Source organism: Rhinatrema bivittatum, chromosome 6, assembly GCF_901001135.1.
Source record: "Rhinatrema bivittatum chromosome 6, aRhiBiv1.1, whole genome shotgun sequence".
In the NCBI taxonomy this organism is placed as follows: Eukaryota; Metazoa; Chordata; class Amphibia; order Gymnophiona; family Rhinatrematidae; genus Rhinatrema; species Rhinatrema bivittatum.
In genome coordinates this window covers 86,092,449-86,109,321 of record NC_042620.1, presented here as the reverse complement: position 1 = coordinate 86,109,321, position 16,873 = coordinate 86,092,449, and the positions used below count along the sequence as shown (strand labels likewise).

The 16,873-nt window shown below is 42.6% G+C and overlaps 1 protein-coding gene across 1 annotated transcript in view; it reads left to right on the top strand.

The window, feature by feature from the left end:
* Nucleotides 1–16,873, top strand: part of CCDC148 (coiled-coil domain containing 148) — a 460,662-nt gene that overhangs the window by 925 nt on the left and 442,864 nt on the right. The gene's annotated exons all lie outside the window — the stretch shown is intronic.

The window sequence follows — 16,873 nt, the reverse complement described above, 5'->3', positions numbered from 1 at the left end:
TAGGGAATGCCAGGGAACTCCTTGTAAAATTATTTTGTGAAAACAGTGTCTCCCCAAATGGGAGCCGAGCTGGCAAGTTCTGGTTTGCTGGATCATTAGTGAACTGAAACAAGTTTTGTGTTTTTTTAATATGGAGATGTGCGAGTTAATGTCAGATCTTTTCTGTTTGAGCTCTTCTTTAAAATAGCACTACATAATAGTACTAATCAACTGTGCTAATACACCTAAATTGACATATGTCAATATAATATAATTCATTTATAGAAACCTCATTTTATTTAAAATGCATTTAATTACCATAGACTGATTTTTCACTCTTGTTTGAGAAAATTATGTCCCCCATATTTATGCAATGGAAAATCACTATTACAAGAAGGCTGAATGCAGATGTTTGAGTGAGCCAGAATGTAGGCTCAGCTGTACTGTGCATATATTACACCTCTAAAACTGTGTAAATATGTATTGCAAATTGGCAAAATCATAGAAAGTATGTTGAAGGTGTGTAGAACACACACTTCTGGTATGAAAATTCATTCTGTTTATTTAAATGTTTATACAATATATTACTCCAATCATCTCTTCATATTTTATTTTTAACAAAGAATTGTTAATGAGCGGGGTAAAAATGAATATATGGTTATGAGATCAGTAAGATTTGTTGCATAAACATAATTTTGCTAGGTTTCAGTAACTACAATAATAACTTAAAAAATTAGGCCTTTTTATCTATAATTTGGCATGTTAAGAACTGGCATTGATAATGATTTAAGAGAAAGAAACACTGAAATGAGCGAAAACTAAAGCCACAGTCTTATATAAGTTCACATCTGTCCATTTTGGCCTCCAGGAGGCAAATAGGCACTAAATAGTGGGTTTTCTTGAATATCTACTGTCATAACATAAATCAGGATACGCCCACAGATGGTTCAGCTCCTTCCTCAACAACAGAAACTTCAAAGTCAGAATCAATAACAAAGAATCCCCAGACTTCAAATCAGCTCTAGGTGTACCCCAAGGCTCCTCCCTGTCTCCTACCCTCTTCACCATCTACCTCCTACCACTCTGTCAGCTGCTCACAAACCTAAAATTAATACACTACCTCTTCGCAGATGACGTACAGATCCTGATCCCTTAACAGAATCCCTTCCAAAAACACTGACCTACTGGGAAAACTGCCTCGATTCAATTAACTGTCTCCTCACCAACCTGAACCTGGTTCTCAATTCGGTCAAGACAGAACTTCTTATCTCCCCCGACCACACGGTCCTATCCGAACAGACACCCCCCAACGCCCAGATCACACATGTAAGAGACCTAGGAATTATTATCGATAACTATCTATCTGAATCTAAGGAAATCCATCAACAACACCACTAAGGATTGCTTCTATAAACTTCAAGTTATGAAAAGGCTCAAACCCCTTCTTCATTTCCAGGACTTTAGAACTGCCCTCCAGTCAATGCTATTCTCTAAAACAGACTACTGCAACGCTCTCCTGATCCTCGGTGCTTCTAGCACACATTCACATATACCCTATCACAACATTCCTATATTTCCAACAACTGGCTCCTGTTTCGCCGAATGACTTCATCAGGGGACATAAACACTTGAATGTATTTCTATTACTGATACAATTCTCATATCTTCACAGCATCTTCATAATGCATTTTTGTTACACATTCCCAAAACATTAGGAATTCATCCAAAATTGCCAACAGATTTTGTTCATTTGTAGTATTTTGTACCAGAGAACATTTATTCAAATTTCTTATGATAGCTGGCCCAATAGTGATGTTAGACGTGCTTCATTTTATATATCTTTTAAAAATTGAAATTCACATTTATCTGATGTCACCGCTAGATGCAACCTCTTATAGATATACTTCTCAAGCCAGCAATTCAAAGAATGTCAAGACAAAAGAACCAAGAAGTTCTTAATAAGGTATTCATCTCAAATGATGGCGGCTTCCCATTGGTATATTAGTAGCAGTTCTCCCTCTGCCTCAAGGGGGATTCTCCTCTCATCTCCCAGAAATGGAGCAGGTACATGCCCAAGCAAGACTGAAACAGAAACAATGACAGTCGCTCAGGATACCTCACAGAAAATACAGAAAGTAGTAGGTGCAGACCATGAAGGCAGGCACCACATACAATCCAAATCCAACAAGAGCATCTCTTCACCTCCAGAGCAAAGACTACTTGTGGCATACTTGCTTTGCAGGACACTGGCCATTTGGAGAGACTGCTGTGTGCTCTTGTTAGTCTGGAAAAATAGAAATGGGAAGAAACTTATTATAAAGGGGGTTAACAGTTACCCTAAGAAGCATATACAAAGAGTGCAAAGGCAGGATGAAGAACATAAGAAAATGCCATACTGGGTCAGACCAAGGGTCCATCAAGCCCAGCATCCTGTTTCTAACAGTGGCCAATCCAGGCCATAATAACCTGGCAATTACCCAAAAACTAAGTCTATTCCATGTTACCATTGCTAATGGCAGTGGCTATTCTCTAAGTGAACTTAATAGCAGGTAATGGACTTCTCCTCCAAGAACTTATCCAATCCTTTTTTAAACACAGCTATACTAACTGCACTAACCACATTCTCTGGCAACAAATTCCAGAGTTTATAAGAACATAAGAAAATGTAAGAAGACATACAGTGTAGATAAGCAACATAGTAGATGCTACTCAGGGAACACAGAACAAGCATATACCTTTTTCCATCTATAGGCTGAATTAGCCATGCTGTCTTGGGTGACGTCCTCCAACAGCGCACAATGCGGAGCTCTCTCTAAGTGGCAGAGCTTTGCTGCTCTGCTCATGCACGGCAGTTCCCGCTCGCTCAACCTAAGCCTCCTCACTTCTTTTTTTTTTTTCCATGCCATCACAACGACAAAGGATGTGGTTAGTGCAGTTAGTATAGCTGTGTTTAAAAAAGGATTGGATAAGTTCTTGGAGGAGAAGTCCATTACCTGCTATTAATTAAGTTGACTTAGAAAATAGCCACTGCTATTACTAGCAAAGGTAACAGGGAATAGACTTAGTTTTTGGGTACTTGCCAGGTTCTTATGGCCTGGATTGGCCACTATTGGAAACAGGATGCTGGGTTTGATGGACCCTTGGTCTGACCCAGTATGGCATGTTCTTATGTTCTCATCTCCTCAGATATATTTTCTCTCCTTTTTTTTTCACGTCAGTGACCCAAACAGCACTTTTCAGTACTAGAAAATGTCTAAGAAGCAACTGGGCTTTAAGTATTGCCAGTGTGGCAAAATAATGTTGGCAACAAGTGGACATAATTATTGTTACATCAGTCGAGGCCCGGAGCATGACCTGCAAACTGCAGAGACTGTGACCGCATGTCCCCTAAAGCTAGATGCCAGAGAGCCAAAAAGATTGCCCGACACTGGGAACGGGACTATGACTCTTCTCCATCTGGGAGTTATGCCCTGTCACGGTGCTCTACACGTTCGTCACCAGGCCCAAAATTGCAGCACCACCCAAAGCAATGGTGAGCTGCATCAGTGGAGCTGTCAAAGGCCCCTGTAATTTCCAAGAGTCCCACAACATGCTGAAGCATTAACCCGGTCTCCTCGGGTAGTTCTTCGGAGTTAGGGATGCTTGGAATGACAACTATGCTGTCAATGCCATGCTCCAAGTCATCGCACCTCAAATAAACGTCGAAGCCCTTGCACGACTCGACACGACGCTCCTCAATGTGATGCAGTGTCTGCTTCAGACAACATCATTATCTCACAATGTACGTGTGTTGAAGTCATCATCTCAGACGGCGCAGACCATGCACCTGAAGCAATCACTGCATGGCACCATCCTCTGCGTCGAGTGAGGCGAGGCCCACGCGTGCCATACTGAAGCAATCTATGCGGAACGACTCTACTTGTCTCACTCACTGGGCTCCTAAAAAGCATCCATGCCCATCAGGGGACCCCACATCTCCAGATTCTTTAAAGAAAAAGTAACTAGAAGAAACAAGACCACCTCGCAGAGAATATCTGGTAGAGGTAGAACCTATTCTACAGTCTTACTCAGACTAACCATGGATATCCCCTCAAAGACCACTCTCACTGACTTCCTCAGGCTCGTCTCTGAGTACAATGAGAGTATACTCAGATCTTTTAGAGGAGGCCTTCAGAAGACGAAACCAATCTATTCAGGAAGAGTTCCATGTGACAAATCCTGGTTGGGAAGAACCTGTATTTTCTCCAATTCATCCTCCCCCAACCTCAGATATTTTTCTAGTAGCTAATCTAACCAAGGGACTGTAACCATTAGATAGGAGGCAGTAAAGAGGTCCAGACAACTGATCCGAAAAGAAAAACTTTTTATTGCCAGCAAGATGCAGCTAAGACAAAGGCTTAGAACAACTACATGCCACTCCCCTAAAGGAGCGGAATTTTATACATTCTTTCTAAGTAGGCGTAACTTACAATCAGACCATTGCATATGTCATTTGACAGACATAATATTAGACATTTTATAGCAGCGTTACTTATTACAGTACAAAAATGTAATTATAAAATGGCAGTGCGTTCCACTGCGTGTCAGTACGTAGTGCATTCCAGTGCGTATCAGATATTAGTGCATTCAATATGGTGCATTTCAATGCTGGCATTGTTAATCAGAAGTTTTCAGTTTTTCTCACATTCACCGGGTGCGGGTTGTTCATAGGAATCTGAGCTCCTACATTGCTACACGGCTTCCCGCAGATAAGGCATAACCTCCTCTAACTCCAAGCTCTCAATCATCACGGGCTACACAACAAATTACGTCCATCATTATGGACCTGTTTGCCTCATTGCATCCGAACATACCCACTCCATTTCTTTCTCACCCCTTGGTGGAACCTTTTGGGGAAGGGGGAGCCTTTTCTGAAGGGATGGGCTCCACCTTAATCAGGGTGCTGGCCCTAACCTTTAAGAATGAGAGAGAGAAGCTTTTAAACTAGACCAAAGGGGAAAGCTGACAGTCGCTCATGGTTTTGGAGGGAGGTATCTTCGAAGGATACTAATGAAGCATTAGAGTTAGGGCATCTCAGAGAGGTTCCAGTAATAAAAGTAGTCCGTGTGTCTATAAGATTCCAATTTATCCCTGTCAATTGAAAAGCAGAATGTTAATACAAACAAATAATACACTTTGAAATGTTTGTAGGCTAGTGCTAGAAGTATAAGAAGTAAGATGGGAGAGTTAGAGTGTATAGCAGTGAATGATGGAAGGAGGATAACCAATGGGATAGTGCTATACCCGAGTACAAATTATATCACAATAATAGAGAAGAGAAACTTGGTGGCGGGATGGCGCTTTATGTCCGGGGTGGCATAGAGTCCAACAGGATAAAATCCTGCAAGAGACTAAATGCACAATCGAATCTTTATGGGTAGAAATCCTTTGTGTATTAGGGAAGAGTATAGCAATAGGAGTATACTATCATCCACCTGGCCAAAATAATGAGACGGACACAAAATGCTAAGAGAAATTAGGGAAGCAAACCGAATTGGTAGTGCAGTAAGAAAAGGATATTTCAATTACCACCAATATTGACTTAGTAAGTGTAACATCAGGACATGATAGAGAGAGAAAGTTCCTGGATGGAATAAATGACAGTTTTATGAAGCAATTGTTCAGGAACCAACAAGAGAGGGGCCAATTTTAGATCTAATTCTTAGTGGAGAACAGGATTTGGTGAGAGAGGCAATGGTGGTGGGGCTGCCTGGCAATAGTGATCATAATATGAACAAATTTGACTTAATGACTGGAAGGGGGAGAATAAGTAAATCCATGGCTCTAGCACTAAACTTTCAAAAGAGAAATTTTAATAAAATGAGAAAAATAGTTTAAAAAACAATGACACCTAGATCCTTTTCCTGAGTGGTGACTCCTAATGTGGAACCTTGCATTGAGTAGCTATAATATAGGTTACTCTTCCCTATGTACATCACTTTGCACTTGTCCACATTAAATTTCATTTTCCATTTGCATGCCCAGTCTCCTGGTTTTGCAAGGTCCTTTTGCAATGCCTCAATCCTCTTGTGATTTATCAACTTTGAATAATTTTGTATCATCAGCAAATTTGATCACCTCATTCATTGTTCCTATTTCCAGGTCATTTATGATTATGTTAAAAAGTAGAGGTCCCAGAACTGATCCCTGGGGTACTCCACTGCATTTCAATATAATTTGTACCCTGGTATCACAGTGTCCCATTGGTTATCCTCCTTCAACCAGGTCTCTGTGACACCAATTACAGTACATCTACTTCTTCAATCAATGCTATATGCTAACTCCATCTTATTTTCAGACTTCTAGCATTTATATACAGACATTTTAAAGTATGCTTTTTGTTGCATTTAGAAGCTGCAGTGGACAGGAGTAATTTGTAATCTGTCTGCTCTTAACTTAAAGGCACCTGGTCCACTTTAGCATTTATTGGAACCTCCCTGCATGCCCTAATTTTCTGTTCTGTTAGTATCCTTCAAAGATACATCATTCCAAACCATGCGCCTCTGAGCAATTGTTGGCTCTCCCCCATCATTTAGTTTAAAAGCTGTGCTGTCTCCTTTTTAAAGGTTAGTGCCAGCAGCCTGCTTCCACTTTGGTTCCACTTCTCCATTTAAAATATTCAGGCACATCATACAAATACTTGGAGCTCCATATTCAGCCATGAGCTGCCTGGGTAAGTTACTTGGCTAACTTAAACTAGATATTCTGCAGTGTGCATACACCACTGAATATACTCAGCTAAACCCAAAGCTATCTGGATAATTTTAGGGCAGCCCTGCGGCACAACCAGACTTACCCGGTTAGCTTACCAGGATAATTTTGAATATCTGAGTTATCCCAATAACTTACCTGGATAACTTTGTCCCAGAACACACCCAATTTATCTGACAAAATGTTACCTAGATAGGGTTTGCCAGATAACTCAAAAGTTACTAAGATAAATCCCTTTGAATTCTGACCTCTTGGTTTATTTTCACAGCCAGTAAATGGTATTTTCTCCTGACATTTCTATGAATTAAAACTGGATTTAATGGAAGCTGGCTGAAGACATTTAGGGTTTCTAATAAAGTATGAGAAATGTACTTTTTAAAGATTTCATGATTTGATAATGAGGCCGTCATTTTCTTTGATTTGCTGTAATAGCAAACAGTCTTTGACACATTTAATGTGTACTAGGTTAGTAATTACTGTTATTTTTAGGACCTGATTTTAGTCTATGCTATTTTATATATTGCTTGTTTTATTTACTGCAACCTTTTGAATGATGGAAAGACAGTATACAAGTATCTAAATAAATAAAGCTTCATTAATGAATGTTTTGTCATATCCATGTGTTCTCTTTGTTAATATTTAGCGTGTGATAATTTTTATTCATCATTTGAATTTCTTCAGTTTTGAAATCAGCATTTGGAGATTTCTACGTAACAATTTCTCCAACATAATATTTAGACTATATAAAGATATTTATCTTCCATGTTCAGATTCTACTGAATATGATTGTTCTAAACATTCAGTGCAGGTTCTGATTTGATTTTATTTCTATAAATTCTTATATACCACTTTCTGACCTAGATCAATCAAAGTGGTGTACAGAAAGTTATAAAAATATAATACCATGGAAAGAACTTTTTAAAAAATTCAAGATGTTTATTAAATGTGACCATTACAGTTAAGTATAATGTTTCATATTAAATTGTGGAATGTGATTACATTTGATCACTAAATTCCTATCCTTTCCACATGAAAATGGCTTTCGTTTTTATTATGAAAATGTATTATCTTTATGATGGTATGTGGTTGAGACATCAAGATTTTTAATAAAAAAAAAAAAAAAAAAATCTTTGTAATGGAAAGCTACCCCCTTGCTGGATATCAGATTAGAGATACGCCTGCTGTGCCGGCTTGTTTGACTTTATGCCAGTAAGGTAAAGGATAATTGAAGCAGTAGATCTGCAGGGATTCTTTAAAATGTAATGCTAACAGAAAAGCAAAACCTGTTACATTAGCATATAATCAGACCACATATGTCTATTCAATGCCAAGATTTCCAGCTGTTAACATATGGTCAGGTAAATAAAATATAGCTTTGTGCCAGATTTTCATTTGCCAATTTTGAAAAACCCTGTTCTGAAACAAAGGCTAAAAGAAAGGAGAGGACTGTGAGGTTAAAAGCTCTCTATATTTCTGTTCATAGGACTGGTCAAATTGTTTTGTTTTGGATGTTCATTTTCTGTGGTCTTGAATATATTTTTTTTTTATTATTTATTTTCAGATTTCAGTATTACATATCCAACTTAACATTGAACTTCAAAGAAAGGAAAATAGGTTTCATTTATACATCAACCAAAAAAAAATTGCTACTCATAAATTATAAATTTTCCTATATTCCTAGTTACAATACCACAAGGAAGATCCTTACAAAAGCAATTTATACTAAATCAAAATTTTACACTTAAGTAGAAGTATGACAGAGTTTATAATTATCTATTCCAACTGTTGCTGGATTTTTAACTGTATTTCTTGCTGCTTTCGGAAAGCTGAACCCAAGCTGCTTTGTTTGCTGTTGTGGATTCCTGAATAAAAGTTGCCTAGGACCTGTATTCTGTCATGGTAATGCTTTCCTCTTCCTCCATCAGTCTTAAACCAGAAACAATATGAACTGGGTCAGGAGATTACAGTAATGCCTTCACTACTTCAAGAGCATAAGCAAGGGGAGAGGTGATAAAAATAAAATAAAGGGCAAAGAAAGTGTTGCATCCGTCTGTCTCAGATGGCTTCGACCTCTGTGCCTCACCTTTCTTCCTTCTCTCTCCTCAAGCCTTGAGAAGATGGCTGCTGCTGCGTCGTCATGCCGCTCTCTCCAGCGTCCCCAGATCGGCAATGGCGACGGTGTTCGCCATGATTTCCTGAGGGCTTCCTAGGGTGCGCGCACGCACACCATCCACGTCATGGCGGGAGCCTCGGGGGCATCTCCTCCGAGTGACATCATCACATCCTGGTATTTAGCCTGCACTTCGTTTGCTAACAAACTGAGATAGCAAGGATTGGAAAGGATTGGATTGCCTCCGGTCTAAGCTGCTCTGCTGCTGGGAGCTCTCTCTCTCTGCCCTTCGGGGTAATTCATCGCTAACCTGGGTACCTGCTCCTCGGGGGCCTTTCTGCTCTCTTTCAGGTACCTATCTGGGAAACCGGGTACTCGTTCCTGAAGGGCCTGCTCTCCCTACACTGGTTCCTGCATTTGATCTGCTTCTGCGTGCCAGGATCTTCATCAATACAGCTTACTAATCAATGAGTACTAACTCGCTGTCTGTCTCTCAGCTTCAGTGCTCGGAGTCTACAGCTGGGACCTGCCTCTGCTATCCTGCGCTGCCTTTCATCTATTCAAGTGAGAGACTGGTCTCCTCTGCCGAGGACCCCTGGACTACTTCTACTGGGTTACCTTCACTGTTGCCCACCCCAGGCAGTACCATCAAGCTGTATAATAAATACAAATTCTCTGTGTCTACATGTATAGAGTCTAGCCTAGTAGTGCGGTTCCTCACAGGGCTCCTCTCCGTGGGAGTGGCCATCACCGCAGTACCCAAGAATCTACTTCAACACCTCAAAATGATAACTGAAAGGAAATACAACCTAATGATATTACAGGGCATCAAGTTAGTACCAGCAAGCTACAATTTCCCAGAAACCACCTAGCCAAATTGTGTACAACAAGGCTATAGGGACCTAAGATTCCAGATGTTAAGGCAACAACTTTGTTAGTTTTGGTAGTTGCTTAGATTGTTCTTAAGCTTCATAGGAACACATGGGGGTGGAGGGGGGGGGGGAATGCTGGGTGCTGAATTAAGTAGGGGACCTTGTTTGGCCATTATAATATTTGTACATCCTACCCGGATAAGTACTTATCTAGTTAAGTGGTGGGTGGGAAATGGGCATTTCAGGGAAGATTCATTTATCCGGCTAACTTACTTAAACTTATCTGGTTAAGTTAACAGGATAAGTTAGACTTACTCAATAGCAAGTCTACAGTTAGCCAAATAAGACTTATCTAGCTAACTAGCGACTTATACAGGGATATTCAGCAGCATAGCCGGGATGTTGAATATCCTTGTAAGTTAGCCGGCTAAGTCTAACTTACCTAGACATTTTCCTTTGAATAACTCTCTTAGTATACCTATCTATTAAATCACAAAACCATTACATATTTTCTCATTAAAAGGAGAAAACATAGGTACTTGTGAATCAGAGCACAACTCTAGTGTACTAACAACAAATTTAAAATGACATTGTATAGTTAGCAGTAAAAAAAACACATTATAAGTAACAGCATGTTACAGAAAAGGCAGTCAACAGCATGAAGAGAGAAATTAATTTCCTCCTTTATATGTGCCAATTTGGGGCCCTTGTAGTGATAAGCCACAGTCAGTAGTATCATTGCAAGCTTGGAGAAGAGACGGTTGAGGCGGTATATGATAGAAGTGTTTAAAATCATGAGAGGTCTAGGATGGGTAAATGTGAATCGGTTATTTACTCTTTCGCATAATAGAAGACTGGGGCACTCTGTGAAATTAACATATAGCACATTTAAAACTAATCGGAGAAAGTTCTTTTTCACTCAACGCACAATTAAACTCTGGAATTTGATGTCGGGGTATGCGGTTAGTGTAGTTAGTGTAGCTGGGTTTAAAAAAGGTTTGGATAAGTTATTAGAGGAGAAGTCCATTAGCTGATATTAATCAAGTTGACTTGCAAAATAGCCACTGCTATTACTAACATCAGTAGCATGAGATAGAATTAGTTTTTGGGTACTTGCTAGGTACTTATAGCCTGGATTGGCCACTGTTGGAAACAGGATGCTGGGCTTGATGGACCCTTGGACTGACCCATTATGGCATGTTATTATGTTCTTAAGCAAGAATTTATTTACATAAAAGGAGAATACAGGTGATGAAAACTTAGAGCTATTAAAGGGGTTCCAATGCTATTAAAGGGGTTCCAAGGAGTGTGTTATGCTCACCACCCGCAGCAGCCCTGCGGTGCGGCCCTCTCACCTCTCTACACAAGCTTCAGGCTCCAGCTCCTCGTCACTGGTGGCGGGGGGCCACCAGCCTCGACCTCTGACTTCCACCAGCACCTCCGGCCCTGCTCCACTTCCCGGGACCTCCAGCCAGGACACCTCCATTCGTCGGGCCTCTCCGCAGGGTTCACGGAGAGATTCCGCCAGCGGCGCCATGCCCCTCCCTAGGTGCGAGCGCACGCACCAGTGAAACCTTTGAAGAGCCCGCAGCGGGAACCTGGCCATGGACCCGGATGTTATCAGTTCCCTCACCATATAAAAGGTCAGGCAGCGCTCCTCAGCGTTGCCTTTGCAACAGGTCTCCTCTGTTTCCTGATTCAGGTCCTGAGTACTCGTTGCTTCTTCGTGTCTCCTGATCGTTTTCCTGTGTCTTCAGTTCCTGGTTCCTGTGTTCGTCTTGTCTTCGTCTGCTGGATCGACTACCTGGTTCTGACCTCTGCTAAGCCTGACCTCGACTGCCTTCTCCGTGCCTTGACCATCGCTACATCTGACCACGCCTGCCTTCTCCGTGCCTTGACTATTGCTACGAACGACTTCGCCTCAGACATTCTTGAGTCCAGAGTTCCACGTTGCTTGCTACACCTTCCAAGTGCCGCCAGCTTCCATTCAAGCTTGACAGTGATGCCTCTGTCTCTATCCTCTGGACACAGACTATTAAGGCTTCGGCCTTCCTTTGCTCAGGCACCTTCAGTTCCTTCTTGTCCCTTGGTGCTTGAGTTTCTGTTCTTCATCCCGTCTGGGATAAGACCACGCCACGTGCTGGCTGCTGTCTCTGGGCTGAACCATCTCCTCCTGTACTTAACCTTGAGGCCCGCCTAAGTCCTGCTGGCCCCGGCACCCAAAGGCTCAACCCGAGGGGAATGTGGGCTGGTATAGGTGAAGCTCCAGTGGCCTCCAGCTTCAGCCCACTCCGCCTGCTGACGGTGGGGACCCATAGGCCCTCGCCTATGGATTGCGTCAACCCCACCTCAGCCCAAGGATCCACTTCCTATACAGAGTGCAGCCGAAGCTGGTACCAACATGAAGCAGGAACTAACTCGGCTTCACGCTGGTACCAGCTTCGGCTGCACTCAAAACTGTTGGAGCCCCTTTTTAATACCTCTGAGTTTTCATTGCATATTCATTCCTTGACTTCTTTGGTTGATCTCTTTGAGTACTGTGCAAGATTTGTTTTGGCATAATGTTCTTACTAAAATTGCCACCCTGTATGATTCTTTGACACAACTCCCTTTTACCTGTGAATACCTGAGTGGTATACCCTGCTTTTTTGGAAATCCTTCAACTCTTCTTTAAAATAATATTGACTATAAGCTATATTATCTTATATATATATATATATTATATGCTGTTATGTTTGAATGGGAGACTCCCTTCAATGGTGCATTGTCAATCATACTACATGTGACTTGTCCCTCCCGATGCAGCCCTAGCAAAACAGGGTTCCATGTCGGGTGACTGATTTTCTAATAAATAATTTGGCTACTTGGAATTACTTAATCTTTATTTTAATTGTGTCTTCAGTTTCTTCTGTATCATGGTTACCTATTTTTCTCAACCACCTGCTGTATTGGTTATATGCCGCTTTTACAGCAAAAGAAGATCAAAATGGTTTACAGGTAAAAACATCCATACTAAGCCTAAAAACAAATAATGAATTAAATAACAAAAACGAACATCATAAAAAGTAAAGAGAAAGGAAAAACCTGTGTTCAAGCATACAGAGAAGTGGAGGACTGAATTTTATAAGCTAGGTATAGAGAGCTGAAAGCAGTGGGAAAACAAGTAGGTTTTTCATTTTATTTTATTTATTTATTTATTTTTAAATCTTTCGAATTTGAGATTTGCCTTAGAAAATCTGGCAAAGAATTCCATAATAGGGGACCAGCGACTGAAAATGTGTGTTTCCTAGTAATGTCAAGTTGGGCTAGGCAAATTGAGGGAACTTCAAGTAAGCATTTGTTTAATGATCATAAATGTCTATTTGATGGTACACATGAAGGAAGGAGCACTGCCAAATAGATGTTAGGTTATGTATGAGATTATGTATAATGGATAGAATTTTATATTGGATTCGGAATTTAACAGGAAGCCAATGTAAGGAGGATAAAATGGGTGAGATATGGTCTTTCTTAGAAATGCCTATCAAAATGTGGGCAGCACTGTTTTGGATCAATTGCAGGGGATGGAGGGAATAATCAGGGAGACTAAGATATAGAGCATTGCAATATCTACACCAGAGAATAAACAGGATTGTAACACAGTACAAAAATCACCAGGGAAAAGTAATGGGCGCTGTTGCTGCGATTCTGCTTGTGAGTTTAGCTAACAAGCAGCCTCTTACCTTCTGCCAGCCTCCTGACGTTGCCGAAGTTCCCGCGCGGCCTGGAGGCCACCGACGCTTGCCTTCTAGCAGCCTGGAGGTCGCCGTCTTTCCCACCTCTCCTTGCGACCAGGAAGCCGTCACCAAAGCAGCCTCTCGCAGCAGACAGAGCCACCTCATCTTCCTTCCACGGCCTGGAGGCTGCTGCCAGCGCTGTCTTTCCTGCGGCCAGGAGGCCACCCTCTATGCTCCTCTTCACGGCCTGGAGGCCGCCGCCGACTCTGCCGTCTTCCTCTCCGAGGCCTGATGCTGATCCTTCTTCTTGCAGCTAGGCCGCCACTGCCAGCTTTCCTCTTCAGCGGCCTGGAGGCCGCCCCGAAGCTCCTCACCATACAGCCAGGAGGCCGCCATCGCCCAGGCCCACTTCCACGGCCTGGAGGCCGCCCCAGAGCTCCATGCGTCTGGGGCCGCCATTGTTCTTCTTTCTTCACGGCTGGGAGCTGTCATTGTCAGGGCCTGCTTCCCTCTGTGCAGCCGGACGCCGCTCTCCAAGGTCCTACCCTGTTCTTTAGGTGCGCGGCCGCACCTCCTCTCTTCTCTTAAAGGGCCAGCAGTGGGCTGTCCTTCCAGGCTTCTCCTGCTGATGTTCCAAGGCATTTCCTCTTCAGTCCTATAAAGAGGGCCTTCCTTCACTCCATCGTTGCCTTCGCAAGGAGTCAGTCATGGAGTCGGACTGCTCCTGGACCATCAGTTCCAGCTCTTCGCTCCAGGAGTCTTTCGTGATCCTTCATCGCTTCTTCAAGGCATTCTGTTCTTCATTGGTACTCCTTGTCTTCGTCCATGGTTCCTTCGTTGTCATCTTCATTCCATGTCCTGGTCTCTCGACAGATCCCGTCCTGATGTCTCCATGTCCAGACATCTCCCTATAGCCGGATGGCCTGACGTCCCTTGTCTTCGGATGTCCAGATGTCTTTGTCTTTTGAGGTCTTCATCCGTTGTATTCCAGACGTCCCTGATGTTCAGACGTCTCTGTCTTCTGATGTCTTCACCTGTCATGTTCCAGATGTACCAGTGTCCTTTTGTATCCGCTGCCCTATGTTCCAAGTTCAGAGTCCTGATGTCCTTTGTCCATTTCTGTTCCTGAAGTACCGTCAGTCCCTAGCTCCGGGTTCAGCTTCGCTTGCCCCAGTCCTAGTCTTCAGCTGACCTTTCCTGGGAGTAAATTCATATCAATCCGGTGTCCATTCCTGGTGGCTGGAGTCCTCTTCCGGCAGGATTTGTCTTAGAGCACTGCCTGGATTCTTCCCAGATAATGAACCTCTGTCTTCCTTTGAGTGTCCTGAGTCCTTGCCCTCGTCTGAGTCTTCCTGGGTTCCAAGTCCTCATTGGGGTACCCGGATCCTCGCCTGACTATCTAGAATCCACCTCTGATCTTCATCTACGTCTGAGCATCTTACATCTGAATTCTAAGCTACCTCATGTCCTCGTTACATCTGAGTTCCAAGTTACCTTGTGTCCTCATCTGAGTTCTAAGCTACCTCCTGTCCTCGTCCGAGTCGTTCCAAGTGTCCTTGTCTCGTCTGAGCTTCCAAGAGCCCTCCTCTCGTATGAGTCCCAAGTTCCACATGTCCTTGTCTTGCCTGAGTCTTCAAGAGTTCTCGTCTCATCTGAGTTTCTAGTTCCAAGTAACCTTGCCTTGTTCAAGTCTTCTGCCTAGTCCAAGGCCCTGTCTTGTTCCAAGCTCCAGTACCATCGCCTGTCCTCTACCTCTGTCCGTCCTTCCGCTACCCAGTGGCAGGTCCGTAAGGGCTATCAAGTGGCTGGAGGGCTACCCCAGAGACCAGCATTGCTTTGCTGGCTCTCTCCTGGTGCGTGCAGGTTCAGCAGAGGTTAAGGCCCGGTGGTCAGCCTGTTCCTCCCGTGCTTGGACACGTCTTGCCTGCCACAGTGCTTCCATGGAGCTCCTCTCTGCAGTCGCGCCATGGTCCATAGGCACATCTCCCCGGAATCGGGAGCGCTCCCTAGCACTCCCCCGCAAAAGGCACAAACATTTTAGTAAATGAAGTTTAAAGAGAGTTCTTTACCTGTGATGCAACAGGGATAGTTCAGAGTGTAGAATTACACCAAGATTCCAGGCTTTGGATATGATAGGAAGAGAATTGCCATCAACAGTCAGGTGGGAGGACTACATATCGAATGAGAGATTGTGGATAGATGAATTTTTGTTTTTGATGTATTTAGTTTAAGGCAATTGTGGGATAGCCAAATATTAATCATTTTGATATAGAAGCTTTCAGCTATCCAAGAAGGATTTAGGGACAAATAATTGTATGCCATTTCTGTAGATCTTGAATTGAAGGCCAAGACAGTCGAGCAGGTGGCAGAGGGTTAAGAGATATATGTTGAATAAGAGGGTAAAAAGGCAGGAGCCTTGAGGGACGCCAGAAGAGATGGAAAGCCATTCAGAGAAATGAGTGTATATTGATTTGTTGAGGACAATTGGATATGTAAGATTTGAACCATTTAAGTACTGTGTCTGTAAGGTCGATTGATTGATTGTAATCCATAAGAACATAAGAAAATGCCATACTGGGTCAGACCAACGGTCCATCAAGCCCAGCATCCTGTTTCCAACAGTGGCCAATCCAGGCCATAAGAACCTGGCAAGTACCCAAAAACTAAGTCTATTCCATGTAACCATTGCTAATGGCAGTGGCTATTCTCTAAGTGAACTTAATAGCAGGTAATGGACTTCTCCTCCAAGAACTTATCCAATCCTTTTTTAAACACAGCTATACTAACTGCACTAACCACATTCTCTGGCAACAAATTCCAGAGTAATTGTGCGTTGAGTAAAAAAGAACTTTCTCCGATTAGTTTTAAATGTGCCCCATGCTAACTTCATGGAGTGCCCCCTAGTCTCTCTACTATCCGAAAGAGTAAATAACCGATTCACATCTACCCGTTCTAGACCTCTCATGATTTTAAACACCTCTATCATATCCCCCCTCAGTCGTCTCTTCTCCAAGCTGAAAAGTCCTAACCTCTTTAGTCTTTCCTCATAGGGGAGTTGTTCCATTCCCCTTATCATTTTGGTAGCCCTTCTCTGTACCTTCTCCATCGCAATTATATCTTTTTTGAGATGCGGCGACCAGAATTGTACACAGTATTCAAGGTGCGGTCTCACCATGGAGCGATACAGAGGCATTATGACATTTTTCCGTTTTATTCACCATTCCTTTTCTAATAATTCCCAACATTCTGTTTGCTTTTTTGACTGCCGCAGCACACTGCACCGACGATTTCAATGTGTTATCCACTATGGCACCTAGATCTCTTTCTTGGGTTGTAGCACCTAATATGGAACCCAACATTGTGTAATTATAGCATGGGTTATTTTTCCCTATATGCATCACCTTGCACTTATCCACATTAAATTTCATCTGCCATTTGGATGCCCA